At 52.5% G+C, this 21,423-nt stretch overlaps 1 protein-coding gene across 17 annotated transcripts in view; it reads right to left on the bottom strand.

Annotated features, from left to right (window-relative positions):
- The window catches only part of PLEKHA6 (pleckstrin homology domain containing A6), a 135,299-nt gene that overhangs the window by 48,321 nt on the left and 65,555 nt on the right, over positions 1 to 21,423 (bottom strand). Inside the window, exon 1 of one of the 17 annotated variants that reach the window (XM_084865819.1) lies at positions 6,948 to 6,991. The exons of the other annotated variants lie outside the window; for them this stretch is intronic. The gene's annotated coding sequence lies outside the window, so the exon portion shown is untranslated. Of the gene's footprint in view, positions 1 to 6,947; positions 6,992 to 21,423 lie in introns of those variants that run through there. 17 annotated transcript variants of the gene reach the window in all.

The raw sequence follows: 21,423 nt of genomic DNA, 5'->3' as shown, positions 1-21,423 counted from the left end.
GTGTAAATGTATGTATGTGTATTGCATGTGATGTGTCTGTGTTGTGGTGTGTGCATGTGTCTATGTGCGTACATGTCTATTGTGTATGAGTGTAAATTTGTACCTGTGTGTCATGTGTATGTATATTTGTGTTATGAGTTTGTTGTATGTGTAGTATGTGTAAGTGTAGGCATGTCTATGTGTGTACATGCCTGTAATGTATGTGTGTACCTATGCGCATGCAATGTATGTAGTGTATATGTATGTGCGTGTGTGTATACATGCATGTAAATGTGTGTGTAAATGTGTGTGTGTGTGGGGAATATGAATATGTCTCAGGGGAACTTCGTGGAGAAGCTTCATGTTGATCTTCTACCCTAACTTGGACCATCTCATCATCAAACTGATGATTTCACTTTAGGATTCCTTTGTCTTCCGAGAATGAAGGTAGCCAGGGTGGCTATTCAGATTGCCACGCCGGTTACTAAAATGTGGAGCTTCTTCCTTACTGGTTGGTAAAGAGCTGCTCTGCCAGCCTCCTCCGCCTGCCCTCCCCCCCGCCCTGGCCTGTGACACACTCCGCCCCTCAGGGCCCTCCAGACTCCCGTGTCCTTCACATTGGCTACATCACCGAATGCCACTCCTGGGATCGCCGCTCCTTAACTGTCCGAACACAGTGTCCCTTCACTGTGTTAAAAATGGGTGTTCTTGGCCCAGAGTGCCATGGGCAGGATGCCCCTCACACCCTGCCCCAACGTGACAACCTGGCCAGCCCGTCCCCGGGGCCCCTCACACTCCGTCCTCGCTGTGGCTTTGCTCCTGCAGGGGAAGGACAGTGAGAGGAGGGCAAGGAGCTCCCTGGGGCTCCAGCTCCACATCCTCCTTCTCCCAGCCCTGCCTTCTGAGCGACCCGCTCCGCCAGCTAGGAAGGTGGGGAGGCTCCATCCCCTCCCCGCAACCTCCACATGGCCTCCTCCTGACAGCCACGGGGAAGGAGTGCTGAGAGGCAGGGCAGGGCAATCACTCATTACCCCTCCTCCCCAGCTGAGCCCCACCCAACCCCCTACCCTTCCGAGGCTGAGGCGGCCCAGCTGTCCTCTCGCCTGTGCAAGGTCGTCGGCTCCCCGCTCAGCAGCTTTGGTTCTGGCCCCGCGGAGAGCCGTGACCGGCCGGCCGGCGGGGAAGAATTCCGCAGAGTAAGTGTTTGTCTGAAGCTGGGCTGGTGTCCCTCCCGCCACACCCTCAAAGGCTACCAATGCCTTCTTGGATCCCCATCCAGCAACTGGAGAGGGACAGGCTGTTCTGGGCCTTAGTTCCCTCCTTTTAAGAACGAAACAATGGCAATAAGCGGCGTCTTGTTCGGGGGACGGCACCACTTTCCCACCAGGCGAGAGGGCAGAGGAGGAGGGCGGAGAGTGCCCGGAGGGGGGTGGTGCGGAACCGAGGGAAGGGGCTCCACTCACGGACGCTGGGAGGAAGGTAAGGCCCCTTTTAGAGTCAGGGCCGCAGAGGCCACTGCCCCGGCTACGCTGAAAGGAGAGAGGAGACAGAGTTCCCGTGTCCTTGGCTGCCCCCGTCCCTTCTACCTGCCCAGCCTTGTGTTCAGGAAGGAGAAGGAAGAGAGTTTCGTGGTCCAGGACCATTCCAGCTCCACAGGCCTCTGGGGGACACAGGGATGGAAGGCACAGACCCTCTCACTCGTGACCCCAGTGGGCATAGGTCTGGGGACTGTGTGTGTGTGTGTGTTGGGGGGGGGCGGGGATGCTATCTAGGTATAGAGGCGGGGCAGGACAGCCACACCCACACTGCACACAGCCTAGCCTCCCTGGTCACTGCACCCGGCCAGCTCCTCGCACACAGCAGGACCCGATGGCCGTCGGATGCAGCGGCCGGGGAGGCCGGCTCGGTCTGGCCACTGGGCGGGTGCATTCTGCTTTGTGGTGTTGAATTGTGAGTGGGAGAGGCAGGAGAGCTCAGCCTCAGAGCCTCTCGTGGGATCCCCATGGGCAGGCTCTCCATCTGCTCCTCCTCTCCCTGCCCCCTCCCCTACTGGCCAGCCGGACTCTGGTAAGAGTCTACAAAGCAGAGGGTTTGTGGGGAGGAGGAGAGCAATGAATCAGTGGGAGCGGGAGAGCAGGAGCTGGGCGACTACTTCCGGAGGAGGGAGCCTTTCCCTGGGGGGGAAGGGGAGGTGCCTGGGGTGAGGGTGCGGAGGCAGGTGGGACGGCAGCAGAGCTCCAGGGTGAGATGCTCCTGGGGCCCAGGGAGGCTCAGCTGCATGTGCCCCCTGGTCTGGGAGGGAGAGGCCGGCGGGGACGCACATTGATTGTGGGAAATTCTGAACGTGACCTTTGCCAAGCCTGAGTCTGGAACGTTCCATGTGCTTGGGGAGCTTGCCTGGCGCTCTGAGGGCAGAGGGATGTCCTGCATTGCTCTCTGCGGGGGGGGGGGGGGGGGGGGGACCCAAAGGGAGCGTGGAGACGGGCCACCAGCGGATCCAGCCAGGAGCCAGCCGTGCCTGGAGGGTCGCCGTGCCTTCTCCCTCTGAGGACTGAGGACACCCGTCAGAGCTCCCGTGGCACCTCAGAGCAGAAAGGGACGTTTCGGAGGGGAAAGGCCTGGGAGAACACTGGAAGAAAGCTGTCTGCTGAGGACAAAGAATGGACTGTGCGGACTGCCCTGAGGGAAAGGGGCGGGGCGGGGCTCCCGGAGCCAGGAGTCGCTGCTCTTTCCTTCCTGCGCCTCAGTTTCTGCATCTGTAACCTGGACCGGTGCTGGAGTTGCTGGGGGATCAAACAAGATCACACTGAGCATCTAGGACAGCACTTTCCAGCCCTTCCATCTCTGGGCACTCATAAGCTGATTACTATAATTCTGCGGCACACCAAAATATGTATATAATTTTGTCAATCTGACAAAAGTATAAATTTGATTGATTTACAAAAAAATAATATGACGACGCCTCGCCATACCAGCAGACAGCAGCTAGGTGTTACTGAAGGATGCCCAGGACCAAACCAGAGGCAGTCAGACCTGTATCACCACCATTTGTCCACCAACCAGATCTGAAATATCATGGCTGACATGTACACATAAGGAACTGTTTGACATTGAAATTGGGACTCAAAAGAACTGTTGGCCCAGAAAGGAACTCACTACAGACTGATTCATTTGCCTCTCAGCATAACTATTATGGATTGTCTCAGTTTTGGTTCTTACAAGGGTATTTCTTGAATCACATGATCTCACACATTTAGAGGAAATAATGAACAACATAAACTGATGAACAAAAACAGACCCGGAGACAGAGAAGCAGTGATCAGACTCTCAAACCTCAGAGGGAAAGGAGGGGAGGGTGGGGGTAAGAGGGAGAGATCAACCAAAGGACTTGTTTGCATGCATATGGGCCTAGCCAGTGGCCATGGACAACAAGGGGGTGGGGGCATATGTGGAGGGGGTTGGGGATGGGAATGGGGGGATGAGGACAATTATGTGATACCATAATCAATAAAATTTAAAATAATAATAATAATAAAAGTGATTTTACCTATAGTTGTATATAAGGTTCTCTGGTACCAAGAATTAACTGATAAGGTGCAACCTTATTATGCAATGTAAACAATAAGATGCAACCCTCATATAGGACCTTTATATTTATGGTTCAAGCTTGGACAGCTATTGCTGTGCTGGCCGTTGTCATTTTTTACTTGACAATCTAGCAGGGGTCCTCAAACTTTTTAAAGTGGGGGCCAGATCACGGTCCCTCAGAGAGCTGGAGGGCCGGACTATATGAACTACTAATTCCTACTGTAACACCTTGGCTGCGCTCACTGCCCAAAAAACCTGGCGGGCCGGATCAGACTCCCCTGGGGGCTGCATGTGGCCCGCGGGCCGTAGTTTGAAGACCCCTGATCTAAGGGGAAAGGGGTCAGTGCCCCTGCCTACATAGCCAGGCACTGCGTGCTTTGGAAGTTCTTGCGGTGCACCGGTTAAACATTGCTAGTCTAGCGAAATGCTTGACACCTAGTAGTTGCTCAGTAAGTGGCTGGTGTCACAACCATTGATAAAGTAAAGGGATATAATAAAGCAAGTAGCACTATCTCAGGTCTGTGCCAGCCAACCTGGCAGCCGTTAGTCACAGGTAGCTGTTTACAATGAATGCATTCGAATGATATACAATTAAAATCCAGTTCCTCCGTCAGACCGGCCACATTTCTGTGGCGGCCGTGGCGGCCACGGTGGATGGGACGGCTGTGGCAGCTCCACGGGCCGGGCAGCCTATGGGCCGGCGCTGGGCTCGGTGTCTGCAAGCCGCTCTCCAGCTCTAACACTTAACTCCCACCCGCTCTTCCTCTCTCAGCTGAGGGCTCAGGGTCCTCGGGGAATCACACGTGCCCTCACCGCCCTCCGTTAAACAAAGAGAAAGAGGGATCTACGCCAACGACAACAACAAAAACGTTGAAAAATCTAAAACCAAATGATACATTTCGAAGTCCAATTAAAATTAATTTGGATAATCCATCATTTAAAAACAGTATATGTATGGCGACCCCCCCTCTAGAGTATAAACCGATGGTTACTAACAGCCCTGCCGGGGCAGGAGGGGGTGGTTACTAACAGCCCTGCTGGGGCAGGTGGCGGTGGGCTCTGGGAGGTGAGAGCGGAGAGATGAAAAGGGGAAGAGTCCAGGAGAAAAAGTCTAGACACACAGGGACGTGTTCCTCCCGCCTGCCTTTTTTTTTTTTTTTTCTACTTGGATTGGCCAACCTCTGGCCAAGGCTGGAGGCGGGGAGAGGAGGTGGTCTGCAGGGTCTTTTGATCCAGAGTAAGACACGCCAGTGAGGGGGGCGGGGCCTAGGAGCTGCCCCAAGGACAGTGGTTTAGGAGTCTTCCTTCGCGCACCTGCCCTGTCCCCACCCAGACCTGGCTGGAACGGGTGCTGGCACATGGCACGTGACGCAGGTGCCAGGGTGTGTTCCTGGGCAGCTGTGGCTTAGAGAAGGGAGGATGGAAGAGGTACTCCCCGGCCTAGACCCCAGCCTGGAGCCCAGACAGGAAAGAGGGGGCCTGGGGAGGAAGGGAAAGGGGGAGAAAGGGAATCGGGTAAGGCAGTGTTTCCCAACCTTCTCTCATGATGAGAATCACCTGGTGGAGTTGTTAAAACACAGATTCCTGAATCCCAACTAAGAAGTGCTAAACTAGAATTTTTGGGAACATATAGGTAAAATTGTATACTTAACTAGTGCTCTAAGACAGATTTTATATACAGAGCACTAAGTTAGGTATGCAATTTTACCTATATGTTCTCAAAAATTCTAGTTTAGCACTTCTTAGTTGGGATTCAGGAATCTGTGTTTTAACAACTCCACCAGGTGATTCTCATCATGAGAGAAGGTTGGGAAACACTGGGGTAAGGGACACTGCTGCTCTCTCCCTGTCCCCTGCCTTGCGGTGGCCTTGAAAGAAGACGGGCCATGACAGGAGGACACGCTTTGGGCGGTCGTAGAGGGGAAGGCAGGGCTGGGCCAGGACGGAAGCCAGGCTTGGTAAGTGACACCTGAGGAACAGGTGCCGCTGCCTACAGCTGTCGGAGCGTATGAGTGACTGTCCCGCTGCTGCAGCTTCTGGCCGGGCCTGGGCATAGCACGCGCTGCGAAATTCACAGGGCCCCGTGCAACACTCTCAGGATGGTAACAGCAGAGGGGTGCCCCAAGCCCTTCTGGGGAGACTGCTCGGGTTGCACACCCTCCACTCCCAAAGGCTGGTCCCAGGGCGGCTCGGTCCCGGTACAAGGCAGAGCACGGCTGTGGCCCAGCCTCTACCTGCCCCTCCGGCCCGGCTCACATGCCCAGAAACCCGCTGTGGTGCTCTCACCGCCCCGCGGCGCTCAGGCTGGCGCCGCCCCCTCGCTCAGCCTGGTTTCTGTTTGCCCGCGGGCAGGCCGGCCGGAGAAAGCACCAGGAAGAGCCAGCCGCCTGTGGGTGAGCCCTATCTCTCAGATCTGCCTCTAGACTGGCACGGGGTGCTCTCGGTGCCTCCCACAGACCATGATTTCACCCCAACCGCCTTCCTCCCGAGAAAGAGGCCAGGGACAAAAGGGCTCCCGGAGGCTTCGGGGCAAAGTCAACCGTCCTGCGCTGCAGGCCGTAAGGCCCTCGTTCTGTCACGTGCGTGTGCCCGTACACACGGACCTCAGCGGGGGGGAGCCGGCCAGTCCACCCCCTGCAGCAGAGCAGGAGCTCCGGCCACACTCTGCTCCATCGGACTCGCCATGAGACGGGTCCGGAGCGGGAGAGCCGTGTTCTGGAGGTGGTGGGACTGAGGGTCCTAAGTGGGAAGTTGAGGACAGCAGCCAGCCAGCACCTGCACCCCAATGATCGGCGGCCTTTCTTCCTAGGTTCCAACTTTGCTTCCCAATGACAACTTGGTCTTCTTCAAGAGTTACGAGTTCTCTCCCCAACTCTCTGCACCGGCCCCGACAGACGCCGTGTCTCCCGTCCACGTCTCCACGCCGGAATGACAGGGATGAAGGGCAGGCACAGCTCCGCGCCTCCGGCCGCGCCCGTCCCCCTTCCTCCCCAGCTGTCCCAGGAGGTCGGCCCTCCAGAGGCCGCGCTCTGTGCTCTGCCCGGAGCGGGAGACAAAGGCTCCGAGAGGCAGGCAGAGCGGCAGCGGCAGCTTTGTGTGTGTGAGGGGTGGCCATGGACCATTGTCTCCGCCTCGGAACAATGGTTTGCATCTCGGGCTTCCGTGCCCAGTAGCTCGCCCCCTGCATGGACTAGCCCAGTCCCGGAGGCTTCCTCCCAATAAATGGGAAGGATACAGAAATCTGGCTCCAGAGCTGGGGATTTGTGTCCGGTTGCAACAAAAGCTGGCTCCAGCGGAAGACACGGGGACAGCTAGTGTGCCCTCACCTGTCCCAGAGCCACCCAGACAGACAGACGACAGACAGCCAAACACTCACTCACCACGGGAGCGCTCGGCGGGCCCTCTGCTCTCACTCCTGTCACACTCGGCAATAGGGAGAAGGCTTCCCTTTAATACTCACCAGGTCCCTGGGGGGTAGCAATCATTAACAGCCACACATGCTGGCTGGCCTTAACCCCTTCTGCGCTGGGCCGGCTCCAGCCAGCTGGTGGGCCGCCCCGTCCCCTCTTCCCAGCCCCGAGGAAGCGGCAGCTCCCACCTTGCCGCCCGCCACGCACCTGAGCGACAGACACGCTGCCTCCCATGTGCAGGGGAGCCCTCTGGTCCCACCCCGGCCGCCCCGGCCGCCCCGCCTGATTGGAGCTCCCTCGCAACCTGAGGCGCCGGGCCCTGGCACGATGCCCAATTGGATGAGCCCACATTATGAAATATTTGCTTCACGGGCCAATCGAGGAGCCGGGATCTGGGGGAGGGAGGATATTTTTATTTATTCCTGGTGGAGGGAGAGCAGACAAAGGTAGTCATAGCATGCCCAGCCCTGGGACAGAGGCCCCGGGAGGTAGGCTGCGGGCCGCGGAAGGGCCTCTGTCCGGGTCCAGGGCACAGTCCCTGCCGGTGGCTAAGCAATTTCAGCTCCTGGCGGTGTAGCGAGAGGGTTTCTTTGCTTAATAACGGCCCGCCTCACGCAGGAGTTTGGAGAACGGCACCTGGAGCTGAGGGGAGACATCCTGGCAGGCGGAGGGCTGCTCAGGTCTGCACACACCACGTGGCCGCAGGTAAGTCTCTGCAGGCCCAAGTGGCAGGAATCGTGTTTACATCCTTGCAGGCTGCAGAAGAAAGGTGGGCAGGGATGGGGAGACACCGATCCCCTCTTCACCCCTTTAAAAATTGGCCGCTGATTTGGGGAAATCCAAATCCAGAGCAAAAGCATCCACCTGTAGGCTGTATGTAAATCCACACAGATACTAGTATGTACAAGTGAGCAGCTCCAGGCTCTTTGGAGTTAAGTCCCTGGCAGGATTTTACTAGTTTGAGAAAAAAAAAAAAAAAAAAAGAAAAAAAAAAGTCAGGTAGTCTCCAAACCCTGTATCAGAGCATCTCACCAGAGCAAAGCTATCAGCGGAGAGAACAGTAAGAGCTCCATAAACATATTTATGGGACGTTCGCTCCATAGAAAGCCTTTATGTGCCGTCTAGTGGGGGTTTTAAACCACGATAGTGACTACGATGAGATACGCAGGAGAATGCAAATGCCCTCGATCTCACACCCACATGAACGCTCTCTTCTCCTTCCAGCTCCGATGGGTGATGATGGGGCTGCCCCACCTCTGGCCAGCCAGGGTCTGATCGCTGGCACCTTCTCCTTATCACTGCTGGTTCCTGTTTGGCTATCAGTAGCCCAGCCACTGTGGCTCAGGACCGGGGCTTAATGCAGCCAGGGGCCTTATCTTATCTGCCTGGGGCGGATGGCTGGTTGGCCCTGGTCTCTTAAAGGGGCTACACTGCACTGTCACCTGTTTCATTCACCCCCACGCATACCCCCAAAACCTGGGAGCACTGCCTAGGGAGGATCAGAGGCACCATACCACCCCCCTCTCTGGCACCTTTTACAGCCACAGCTGACCACAGGGCTGCTAATGGAATGTGCTCGTGACTTAAAACAGGGAAAGATGCTGATGTTTTAGATGCCATTTTAAATGCTTAGCATATCACGTAAATACCCTGCACCTCGGTATTTCCAGGCTCCTGTTCTGTTAAGTTTTTAAAAGGGGATCAGGACACAAAATCCATATTTTATTTTATTTTTTAAATCAGTTGTATCTCTATATACTAGCTGCAAACAATGAAAAATTTAAAACATCACAATAGTGTTAAAATATGAAATATGGGATAAATTTATAAAAGATATGCAAAACCTATACACTGAAAACTACAAAGCCTTCTGGAGAGAAGTTAACTAGAATCCAAATAAAGGGAAAGATTAACTGTTTGCATGGACCAGAAGACTCAATTTTGTTAAGAGAGCAATTTCCCCACATTTTTCTATGGAGTTAGCATAATCCCAAACAAAATCCAAGCAAATTCTTTGTAAACATTGACAAGCTGATTATGAAATGTATATGGAAAAATCAAAGGACCTAGAATAAGTAAAACTTAGAAAAAAGAAGAATAACATTGAAAGACAAGACTACTGACTTGTAAAGCTACAGTAATCAAGAAGTGTGGTATTGGCATGTCGATGTATAGATAAATGTTTATTAACCAATGCCATCCCAATGCATTCAAATTAAAACTTAGATAGATAAACGGAACAGAAGAGTTCAATGATAAATCATGTATATATGGTAAACTGATTTTCAACAAAGGTAAAAAGGCAAGTCAGTGGGGTACTATAGTCTCTTCAATACAGGGTGCTGGGAGAACTGGTGATCACCTACGAAAACAAAACAAAAATCCTGACCTATAAACATCAGAAATTAACTCGAGAACAGGGTGGTGTTGCTCAGTAGGTGAGTGTCGACCCATGCACTAAGAGGTCGCTTGTTTGTTCCCTGTCTGGGCACATACCCAGGTTGCGAACTAGATCTCCAGGAGGGGGCATGCAGGAGGCAGTCAGTCGATGTTTCTCTCTCATCAATGTTTCTATCTCTCTATTCCTCTCCCTTCCTCTCTCCATAAAAATAAATTTAAAAAAAGATTTTTAAAAATTAACTCAAAATCAACTAATATCTAAATATAAGAGTTAAAACTAGAAAAAAAAAACAGGAGAAAAAACTTAGTGACTTTGGGTTTGACAAATATTTCTTGAATTTGACACAAAATGCACCAACAATAAAGAAAAGTCAATAAACTGAACTTCATCATAATAAAAAACTTTGCCACTCAAAAAGTCACTGTTACAAAAATGACAAGGTAAGCCATACACTAAAAGAAGAGATTTGCAAGACATGTAACTGGCATAAGACTTTTATGTAGCACACATAAAGAACTATTACACTTACTATGAAGATGGCAAAAACACACTAAATAATGGGCAAAAGATTTAAACAGACACTCCGTCAAAGAAGACATACGATATCAAAGTGCATGGAAAGATGCTCAATGTCACTGTCACTAGGGAAAGGCAGATACAAATGAGCTAACACCACAGACCCAACAGAATAGGGCCAGTGAAAACTGACCATACCAAGTATTGGCACAAAGGTGGATGACCTGGAACTCAGACACTCCTGGTGACAATGTAAATGGCATATCCACTTCGGAAAAGCTTGGCAATTTCATTTAAAGTTAAACATACAGTTATCAAACAAACCACTGATTCTCTTAGGTTTTGTACCCAAAAGAAACGCAAGCATATATCCACACAGAGATTGTACACAAGTGGTCAGAGCGACTGCCTTGGAAGACCCCAAACTTCAAACACCCAAAAGTCCATGAAAAGGTGAGTACAGTGCAAGCGTCACACCCACACGACGAATCTGCTCAGCAACAAAAAGAAGTGAATTACTGATCTCCACGACATGGATGCATTTCAAAATAACTACGCCGAGTGGAAGAAGCCAGCCCCTCCACCAATAAAAGTGTATAGTGTCTGATTCCACTATATATAATGCTTTAAAAATACAAACTAATCCATAGGGACAGAAAGCAGATCAGAAGTTACCTGGGGAGGGGGTAAAATAGAGGAATTTCCAGGAGGCAGGAAGAAACTTTGGGACAATGCATAGATATGCATTATTTTAATGGTGGGTATAGTTTCACAAAACATATCAAATTTTACCCTTAATAAAGGTATATAAAAGGGGGAGCCTGCAGCGGAGACACTGAATAAAAAAAACCATCCACCTACTCTTGGCCCACCCATTATGCCTTCACTGTGATGGAATGTGGAAGGGGCGGGGGAGGGCCCAGCTTTTCCTAGTGACCTGCTTCAGTCTGACAGAAATGCTGATTAAAGGCAGGGATGGGCTTAGCCCCTGAATCGGCCAGGACTCTTCCCAGTGATTTGGGTCAAATAATGTGGCCGACCTGAATGTGGTCTTTATAAAAAGAAAGGATTATTTGTTTTATGGCAGAAGGGATCATATCGCATAAAACCCTTTACATTCCCAAAGCACACTCATCATTCTCTCATCTGATTCCTTGATGGCCCTATGAGGTGGGCGGAAAAATATTAACACTTTCATTAAAAACAAAACAAAACAAACAAACAAACAAAAAAAAAAAACAAGAAAAACCTCCCATATATAAACCCTGAAGCTTTAAAAAAAAATATATATTTTTTATTGATTTTACACAGAGAGGAAGAGAGCGTTAGAAACGTTGATGGAAACATCTACCAGCTGCCTCTTGCACACCCCCCACTGGGGATGTGCCTGCAACCAAGTACGTGCCATTGACCGGAATCGAACCCGGGACCCTTCAGTACTCAGGCCGACGCTCTATCCACTGAGCCAAACCGGTTTCAGCAAACCCCCGAAGCTTAAAGAGGTAAATATACCCCAGCTCCTAGGGGCTGCATAGAAGAAAATCCTATAGCTGGTCCAGATCTCTCTCCTGCTACCTGTGTGCCCCTGCAGCCTGGCGAACACCCTCCCTGCGTCCCCGGCCGGCTTTGTCCCAGAGCCGTGGGGAACGTGGACCTGAGCTGCAGTGCTCACCCAGCCCTGGGCGGATGCTCCGGACAGCGGCCAGCCACAGACCTGGAAGCGGCTCCCAGGAGGGATGAAAACAGGGGCAGATCCAGGGGCGGAATAGGTTCCATCAAGGAGAGCGAGCGAGCGGTCAGTGTTAAGACCGGGAAGACTGGTATACCTGAGGGGATCCAAGGATCTAATTAGATCACGCATCTGATGAGGAAAGGGGGGGGCGGGGGAATCCAACCCAGCACCCTCCCAAGGCAGGAAGTCGGGTGGGTGTGGAAGCAGCTGGAAGCTGTTAGAGGCTCCAGGCCAGAGCCCCGGCTGGACGCCAGGCCTCCGTGTCCCTCCTCTCCCTCCTGCTCGCTCTGTTCCCCATCCTCCCTCCTCCTCTCCTCCGGCTGGGGCGCAAGAATAGTGCTGGCTGGGCCCCAACCTCCCTCCCCCTTGTTCTGAGGACAGGATGATGGGAAAACCTGCAAAAACTCAGTAATCGGGATTAATACTATTTTAATGCAAAATTTTAAATAAACATTCATGAAAAAAAAAAAAATCTGCGATGAATGAAGTTATTTCCAATAAAGACCGGATCAGTATTACAGAGTTTCCCTTTTGCTCGAGGCTCCCACATGGCTTGGAGTGGCACTGGTACTGATCCGGTCTTTATTGAAAAGGTTGAAATTTTATTCTTCGTGAAATTTTTCATACTTTTTTTTTTTTTAACATTTTATTGAGTTTTTACAGAGAGGAAGAAAGAGGGGTAAAAAGCTAGAAACATCGATGAGAGAGAAGCATCGATCAGCTGCCTTTTGCACACCCCCTACTGGGGATGTGCCCACAACCAAGGTACATGCCCTTGACCGGAATCGAACCTGGGACCTTTCAGTATGCAGGCCGATGCTCTATCCACTGAGCCAAACCGGTTTCAGCGTTCATACTTTTTTTTTTTTTTTTTTTAAATATTGCATTAAAATAATGTGGCCGAGCTGAGCATGGTCTTTATGAAAATAAAGGATTATTTGTTTAAGGACAGAAGCGGAAAAAATATTAAGTAAAACTCTTTATGGCTGACAAAGCAACTCCCATCATTATCTCATTGGATTCTTTCTGGTCCCTCTGAGGAAGGAGGAAAATGTTACTTATCTTGATTACTGAGTCCTTTGACATCCTCTTACATTTTGAGCCTGAGGAGAATGCCTTAGCCTGTGAATCTGGGGAAGGGGGAGGGAGATGGGGGGACCGGACAAGGTGCAGGAAGGACTAGGGAGCGTCCTGCACTCTTCAAACATCCTCGGTGCATGATTAACAGAGAAAAGGCTGAGAAACGCCCCCCGTTTTAAGGGGGGGTAGAAATCTGGTCCTGGATTAAACTCTTAGTGACATTATTAGGACAGCGGGTGAAATTTGAATACGGGCTACATGGAAGAAAATAGTATTGCAGCAACGTTCTATTTCCTGAACTGGTTCACTGCAAGAGAATATCCTCGTTTTTAAAGGGGGGATAAAAGATGAAGAGAGCCCCAAAGGGTGACCGCTGCCAGAGAGCCACCAGAGGGGACTGTGGAGAAGGCTGGTGGCAGGAAGTCTTGACCAGAGAGTGGAGGGCTGGTTGGGCATTTTTCTCCAAGAAAAAAAAAAAAAGAATGAACCTTGAATTCCTGAATTACTCTGCACCCTCCCCAGGAAAACTTGGGGGTATCCTCATAGAAAAAGGACATTCACGCTCACCTAAGCCATGACACTAGCGAGTGCCCGTCCTGGGCTGATGGAGGAGAATCCTGAGAGGCCAGGTAAGCGGCCCAAGGCTGCACTGAGGGAGTGGGTGGGCTGGGACGAGAGCCCAGGACACAGTCCAAAGGCAGTTCTCTTCCCACTTCGCGTTCTTGTGCAAATCGAAATTCCCTTCTCGTGCATCATCCTGCAGCTAATCTCCTGGTTTATTTTTACTGACTTGGATCTGCACTGGCCTTGAGATTGTTGGCTCTCGAGTCAGACTGCCCCGGCTTAAGTCCTGGCTCCACCAGTTACCACCTAAGGGGCTTTGGTGAGTGACTTAATCTCCCTCTGCCTTCGTTCCCCAGCTGTAAGAAGCATTCGTACAAGAGCCTGCTTCATGGTTTGTTTGTTTTCTTCTAAAGGATTAAATGAGATGATACAAGCAAAGATTTTAAGAGAGTTCAGGCACCCAGTAGGCGTTCAATAAATGTCAGTAATAATTATTACTACCTGCCTCCGCCTTGGACTGTCCACTCATGGGAAGCAATGGCCTGCTAGTGACGATGGAACCCCTCAGCACTTTGATACATGAAGATGGATGCGTAATTATTGCTCCTAAGGAAGTTATCCATCAAGATGGCACTGGGAGATTGCTAAATCCAGTTTGTAATATCCTAACGCCACCTCCCACTTCCTTTTCCCGAGGAGTCAGAATAACCCACCCCTGAGAAGCTCAGGGTGGTCTGCCCCCAGCCCTCTGTGAACTGGGGGTGAATCTTTCCTGTGTCCTATCACACTTGGAAGTTAAAAAGCAAGTCAGTTCGCCCAGCCAGCATGGCTCAGTGGTTGAGCGTTGACCTATGGACTAGGAGGGTAGGTCAATTCCTCATCAGGGCACATGCCCAGGTTGCAGGCTTGATCCCCAGTGGGAGTTGTGCAGGAGGCAGCCAATCAATGATTCTCTCTCATTATTGATGTCTCTCTTTCCCCCTCTCCCTTCCTCTCTGAAATCAATATAAAGGTATTATAGTTTACAGGTAATCCTTCTGTCTTAAAAAAAAAAAAAAAAAAAAAAAGCAAGTCAGTTCTGGGGTTACATCACTGGGGTCAACTGAGAAGACAAGTTCCAGTGCCTTCGCTGTACCCATCCACTATGTAACACATGGGCAAGTGCTTGCCCCTGAGGCCCACTGGACATGAGACGGGGCCTCACCTTGCCCCTAGAGTCAAAGAGAGGATAACAGAGGCCACCGAGTCCTGAGTGATTCCGGTTCTTCGGGAAAGCCCCTCTCCCGGGCTGATTCCCACCGGGAGCCATCTGCCCATTTCAAAGGTGTGGGTTTGGGAGGACCCAGAGCATGACAAAGTGACAACGCCAGCAGGTTACATGTAGGGCACTACAGAGGAGCAGGCCAAGGGCAGGCTGGTCAAAGGTCAAGCAGCCTCATCAGGTGTAGCCCCGATGGCCCTCCTGTAACAAAGACAGGGCTGGAGCGGGCAATCCTATATAATAAAAGCCTGATATGCAAATTGTTTGACCAGGAATTCGACCCAGAAGACGCTGGAGAGCAGAGGAGAGGGCTGTGTGAAGTGGCAGTGAGGGGAAGCAGGGGAGTAGATGCTGCTGCAAGTGCAAACAGAGCCAGGGTTTGTGGGCCCCGCAGCCCATCCAATGTGGGGTGTCCTCAGACAGAAAAGAGAGCCTGCCAATGCAAATGACACAGGACCCTGCAGAACCAGTGCAGGTGAAGGGGCCTGGCTGCATCACTCCCCGGGAAGCTGGCCCCACGCCTGTCAGTATCCCCGACCTTGTTGCACACTCACCTGCGCTCATCTGAGCCCCTGGCCCGGCCCCAGCACCGTGTCTCTTCCCCTTCCCGGGCCTGAGCTGTTTTATGGCTGAGAGCAAGAATCAGAGCCCCCACCCCTTGGGTTTAAGCCCTCCCCCTCACTGCAACGGGGGTTTGTATTTTGCCTGACTCCCCCACCCCCTCTGATGCATGACACCATCCCCATCACCCACACCAGGCCCGGGCCCTCCCCGCCCATGCACTTGGCTGTGGGTAGCCCCACCTTCCCCAAAGGGCACTGCAGGGGCCCTCCACGCTGCCAGAAGAGGTGAAACCACAGCTCCCCCAGCCCCCTGGCCCCCTACATTCCAGCCCCGCGCCCAGAGTTTGACCTCCTCTGCGGCTGGCTGCAAATGCGCTCTGTTACAGAAATAGCCCAGCTCCTGGGCCCCTGCAGGCCCTCCCTCTCCTCCTCCCGGAGACACCCCCACCTCCAGGCTCCAGGGGAGTCAGGCAAGACCAGAGGGGAGTGCTCGGCTCTCCGTTCCTCCCCCACACGCCCTGGCAGAGCACAGCCAAGCGGGCCGCCTCCCACCCTCCCAGCCCCAGTGCTTCTGCTCCGCGGCTGCCATTACACCGGGCAGGGTGAGAGATTTGGGGGGATAAGGCATGAAGGACACATAAAGGAAACGGGGTACAGCACCATGAAGAGATTATGCGATCAACCCCTCGGTTCGTCTCTGCTCTGGGGCTTGAAGCAAAAGGGACGATTTCAGAGTCGCTAAGTGGATCCTAACCTAAACAAGATGGTCACCCTCCTGAGCCCGAGGTGGATTCAATTATGTTAGGACTGACTGAATTCACAGACAGTGATGAGCTTTTGGATGCTGACTCCCTGGTGTCTGACGAGACGATTAAATCTCCTAGGAAGGACTTTGCTAAAAGAAGAGAGCCTTACCCATGATGAGGCAGGGGCCTGAATGGCCTTCGAGTTCAGGTCCCACGCCTTCCCTACCCACAGGCAGTGGCAATGACACCACAGCCATGCCCTGGGCTCCTTTGGCCACACTGCCTGCTACCTAGTAGGTCTTGTCCATCCCCAGGGAGAGAATTGACTAAGGGGGTTAGGAGTGTGTAAACTCGCCACATCAAACTCCTTAAGCTTGGATGGAGGACCAAGAAGGGCTAATCTATAATATTAAAAGCACAATATGCTAATTAGACCAGACATCCTTCCAGACAAAGCCAGGGCTGCAAGGGAAGCCCGGGTCCGGGTGCCAGGGGGAAGCCGGTGCCAGCAGCTGGGAGGAATTTCGTGCACCGGGCCTCTAGTGTTGTGACAGTACGAAGTACCTACCCTTTTCTAGAAACTGCCCTCACCCGATACCCGCATCGATGCTGTGGAAATAGCCATGTTCTAAAGCCTGGCACACTCTCTTGGTGACGGGTAGCCAGTGGAGGGTAAGATCTGGGATTGAGAGAGAAGAGATCCTTCTCTCCAGGTGACGTGCACACAAGGAGCTGCCGGAGGCCAACTTCCTACCCTGGACACTGGCCGGAGGTCAAGAGGCCTCTGCAGGGAGAGCAAGAGCGAAGCCAGCGCCGGAGAGGAACAAAACGGCAAGACCACACTACAGGCGTCAGCTTGCTGGTCCCAGTAGGTGTCTGTGTCCACCCCATCTCTCTGACTTCACCATAACCCCTCCGGCGGGGAGGCTCTCTGAGCACTTTCGGGAGCATGTACTCTGAAGTCCCAGCTGTAGCAGGGGAGGGCCGGGAGGGCAACACCTCAGCTCCGCAGGCACGAGGGAGACAGGGAGGCGAAAGGGAAGGGAAAGGAGTGGCAGGTGTGCCCAAGGGCAGCAGAAGACCGTGCTGGGAGATCTCTGCTGGCCTAGAGACAGGCTGCCGAGAGGACTGAGGAAGGGTAATGTCAGAGAAAGTAGATCAGTTTCTACCGGGAGATTCAGAAAAGCCCTGAGGGGTTAGGAGGGAGCTGAGGCAGGTAGGAGGGAGATGAGGGGGTGAGGAGGGAGATGAGGGGGTGAGGAGGGAGCTGAGGGGTGAGGAGGGAGCTGAGGGGGTTAGGAGGGAGCTGAGAGGGTTAGGAGGGAGCTGATGGGGGATTAGAAAGTGGGGCCATAGGTGAGCTGAGATCCCTAACGAAGGCGCTGGTGAGCACTGCTGAGGGACAGGCTTGGAAAGATCTGAACCAACAAGCAGACAGAGCTTGGCACGCATCCCACAGGACAGCCGCCACTCAGGGAGGGCAAACCTGTGCTCTTTCTCCAGCGTCTGTGGGTTTGCTGCCTTAGAGCCTCACGGCCTCGCAGGCCAAAGGGTCTGATCTGCTCCTCCGGTCTTCCTAGGAAAACCTACTTTCCTGGCACCGATTTCATGAGCTAATGGTCCCTTTAAGAATATTTCCCCCCATCTGTTCTCTAGTTGGCTAGAGCAGATGCTCCTTGTTCCTATGGCAACTAACCTACCAATGGGCTTCTTCCTAGTGAAGGACGCTGGCCACACAGCACCACCAGGACTCGTGGGCCCGGACATTAAGAGTTCATATCTTATATGATCCAGAAATGGCGGCTGCCATTGACCAGCACTTAGGAAGTAGGGGGAGAGGAGTGACCTATGCCGTTGCCCAGACACCAGACCCATGTCCATCCTCCCAATAAAGTATTAAAAGCACACGCTGTGTGTCCAGCAGATTGAATTAGTACTTCCCTTGACCTTGTTCACATCACTGGTGAAGAGCAGCGAAGCCCCCTAATTGAATTTTCCTCCTTTCCAGCTGCACATCAGCCTCATCCTTATCCGGGGCTTGTGATCCTTCCAGACAGTCCTCTCGAGTCCGGTTCCTACTCAAGGGAAGATTCCTGGCAGGGAGGGCTGCGCACCCCAGGGCTCTTCACCGGGAGGGGGTGTCCCCCTACAGGTGAGGCTTCTCTCACAACACCCAGCATGACTCTATTGCTCCTGGCTCTCACAGCCCCCACAAAACCAGCTGGCTTCTTCTGGAAGCCACGACGCTGACCGAACGTGAGCTTTCTGTCTTCTGAGCCTTTACAGGATGTCAGGAGTCAGTGTATAAGCAAATGAGACCTATCAGGCGCACAGAAAGTGCCTCCCACCCCATCCTGCCTCTCCTCCACTGGCTCCTGGGGAGGTGAGTGTGCAATAGCCCCACCGAGCAGCCTGGCTCTGGAGGTGACGGACCCGGACCGGGATCACTCATCGGCTGAATGGCATCAGGCAGTCCTGACCCTCTCGGAGCCCTCGCTTCCTCACCTGTGAAATGGGAGTGCTAAGTGCCCCCGATAGGACTTGGCAGGCAGCTCAGAACTGCAGCGACTGGCTAGCATTCCCAACTCCACAAACTCCTGAAAACGGGGAACTCCTTTCTCACCTGGTGGCAGAGCCCGACATGATCTGACCCTCGTGAGCAGCAGAGCATGACCTGAACTGGCAGGAGACGCCACAGTCTTTCACGTATCCCATTTACGTGGCTCTTTAAATGGGTCATGCTGGGGAGATATTAATGTACTTGGTTTTGGCGCTGCTCCTGACCGTGCTGGAGGTTTTAGGTCATGCACGGCCTGTGTCCCATGTCACCATTCTGAAACCCACGGGCCCTCTGGTTTCAGGTGACAAGTTGGAGTTGTCTCTACTGCTCACCCAACCCCTGGTTTCAGGAGAGCCACCGGAGTTATTTGAGCTGAAGATGCCGAGAGCCAAGCAGAGCGCTTGCCCCATCACAGTCTGGATCTCTCCTGGGTCCCCGGGTTCCTGCAGCCTGGAGCCAGTTCCCCGGAACTCGAGTTGGCCTGGGGCAGGGAGGTGAGCCACAGGCCAGCCCAGCAGCCCTTAAGGAGCTGCTGCTTTCCCAGCCGGCAGAGCTGGCAGAGGCAGAGCTGCTATTGGGCTGGCCTTCAGGTAGAGACATGCCTGAGGATTCCTAGCATGCATGCCTCCCCACTCCCCACCTCATCCGCTTCCAGCCCTCTCTCCACCTCATCACCCTCAGCGTCCTCTGTGCTACCTGCTCCCCAGAGGCATTCCCGGGGGGATAGAGGGCTGAGCCCGGGGAACTGCTAAGGGTGGAAGGGGCCAAAGTGGGTGGGAACTGAAGAAAGGGAAAGATGCTGAGAGGGGATGATGAAGATGGGATGTTCTGGGGTGAGAAACCATCACATCCAACAGAGAGTGGAACAGGTTTGGCGTGTTCCTCCTGATGCGTTTCGTGGCCTCAGGAGGCTTTTTAAATGGGAACCCAGCCCTGGCCAATAAGTGTGAACAATATCGGGCAATTGCTGTCCTCGGAGCCCTTGGTTCCAAAAGTCTGTGTATCTGCTGCGTGGAGAAGGCCTGCCTCGTGCTGCGTCCGCCGGCCCCTTTTCCAGCAGCTGTTGGACAGTAAGCAGGCCTGCCATTCTGAAAGTGACCGTAGGCTCTCCTCTTGCAACGGCAAAGTCTACCTCAAGTTCTGGGAAAGGCCCGGCTGTCTGCCTCTGAGGCTGAGGCGTGCACAGTTAAACAAATAGGATGGTGGTAATCAAATTTAACTCCCTCATTTTACAGATGGGAGATCTGAGGCCCTGGAAGGAAAGGACTTACCCAAGATCCTGCAGCCAGTTGAATAACCTCCCCACGACAGGGATGGGGGCCATCTTTGCTGAACTTTACCACCAGAAAAAGCCGTGTTAAATGGCTAACGCCTTCTGCCCTATTGGGTTGATCTCAGAAGAGATCCTATCCCCAAGAATTAGACTGTGCTCCACGTCTCTGTGTCCCAACTTAGGACAAAGTTCTCATTAAAGCCTCCTTGGGAAAGCCACCAGCATGGGGACCAGAAATAGGCTCAGAACCACTGCCTTGTCACTATCACTCACCTGCCCCAAACCAAAGCGGAGCCATCAAATAAATGATGGCAGAGATCTTCCATCTGCATTTCTCGGATCCTTTCTCATGTTGTCCTTTTCCCTCGGCCTGTTTGAATAGGTCCGTGGTACCTGTCATCAAGCACAGGTGCAGACTTTCCCTTAGCACAACTCTTCAGGGCTGTGCCGCTATCCTGGCCTTCCACCTTCCAGAACCCTTTTGGCAAGGAGAATCTCATGCCGCGGGCTTGGACTTCCAGATCAGAACGAGGGTCTTGAATAAATCTCAAAAATGGAGCATCTATTCCATTCCTAGGGTGATTTTAAACGAATTTTCCCTAAACGATTTCTCTCCTACAAGTCTGCACACATGTGCATCCACGACCACGTGTCTCGGGCTGGCAGCTGGGGCTGCCTGGGGATCCCCACATACTTGTTATTTGTGGCTGTTCCAGGCCTGACTCCTCAGAAGGCAGACGACTCAGACACTTAAGCCTCTGGGAGCCTCCAGATCTAGAAAAGCTCCAGTTGAGAGCGCAGGAAGATCTGCCTCCCCTCCCTCTCTCCCTCCCTCCCTTCTTCTCTTCCTTCCTGTTTTGTTAATCCTCACCCAAGGATATTTTTTCATTAATTTTTAGAGAGAGTGGAAGAGAGGGGGAGAGACACACAGAGAGAAACATCAACGTAAGAGAGACACATTGCTTCTCGAACTCACCCGGGATTGAGCCTGCAACTAAGGAGTGTGCCCTTGACTGAAATGGAACCCAGTACCTTCGGTCCACGGGCCGATGCTCTAACCAATGAGCCAAACCAGTTATGGCAAAATCCACCGTAAATTGACAGCAAGATGTTTAAATGCCCTTGACCCTTGACCATCTGGTTACAAAGGTGTTTCCAAATGATTACCATTGGATACCAAGACCCCAAATGTGAAATATACCTCAGGCTGCTCCCATAATCTAATCCACAACCTTCCCCCCCCCCCCCCCCCCCCCAGCTTTCCAAAGACAGAAGGTGACATTCATCATTCTCAAAAGATGATCACAGGAACAGGAGCCGGCAAGGCCTGACCCCGAGCCTCTCCGAGCGGGAAGAGGGCCAGTCTCTCTGACACAGAGGTGGGAGCGCATTCCTGTGCCCGTGGCCTTGTTCTGAAGGTAGGAACCTCCCACAAGTTAAAAATGGGGAAACCAAGACAACTTGAGTTTATCATGATCCAAGAACCCACAGGGAAGGAACAGTGAAGACAAGATCAGAATCCAAGTGTTCTGGAACCTTCTCCAAAGAGCCCTCATTAGGGAGATTCTCATCTGTCTGGAGAAGGCCTGCCTGGAGGCAAGATTTTTGGATTTCATGAACCAGTTAAATTTAAAAAAAAAAAAAAAAATGAAATTTAAGGAACCATTAAAAGTTTGCCAATTGTTAAATTTTCCAAATAAGGACATTTAAAAAGGCCAACTACCATTGACTCTCCCCATCGGCTCATGAA

Source organism: Pipistrellus hanaki (assembly GCF_964339955.1).
Source record: "Pipistrellus hanaki genome assembly, chromosome: 18".
Classification (NCBI taxonomy): Eukaryota; Metazoa; Chordata; class Mammalia; order Chiroptera; family Vespertilionidae; genus Pipistrellus; species Pipistrellus hanaki.
The sequence above is the reverse complement of the archived record's forward strand: the minus strand, read 5'-3'. Positions and strand labels throughout refer to the sequence as shown.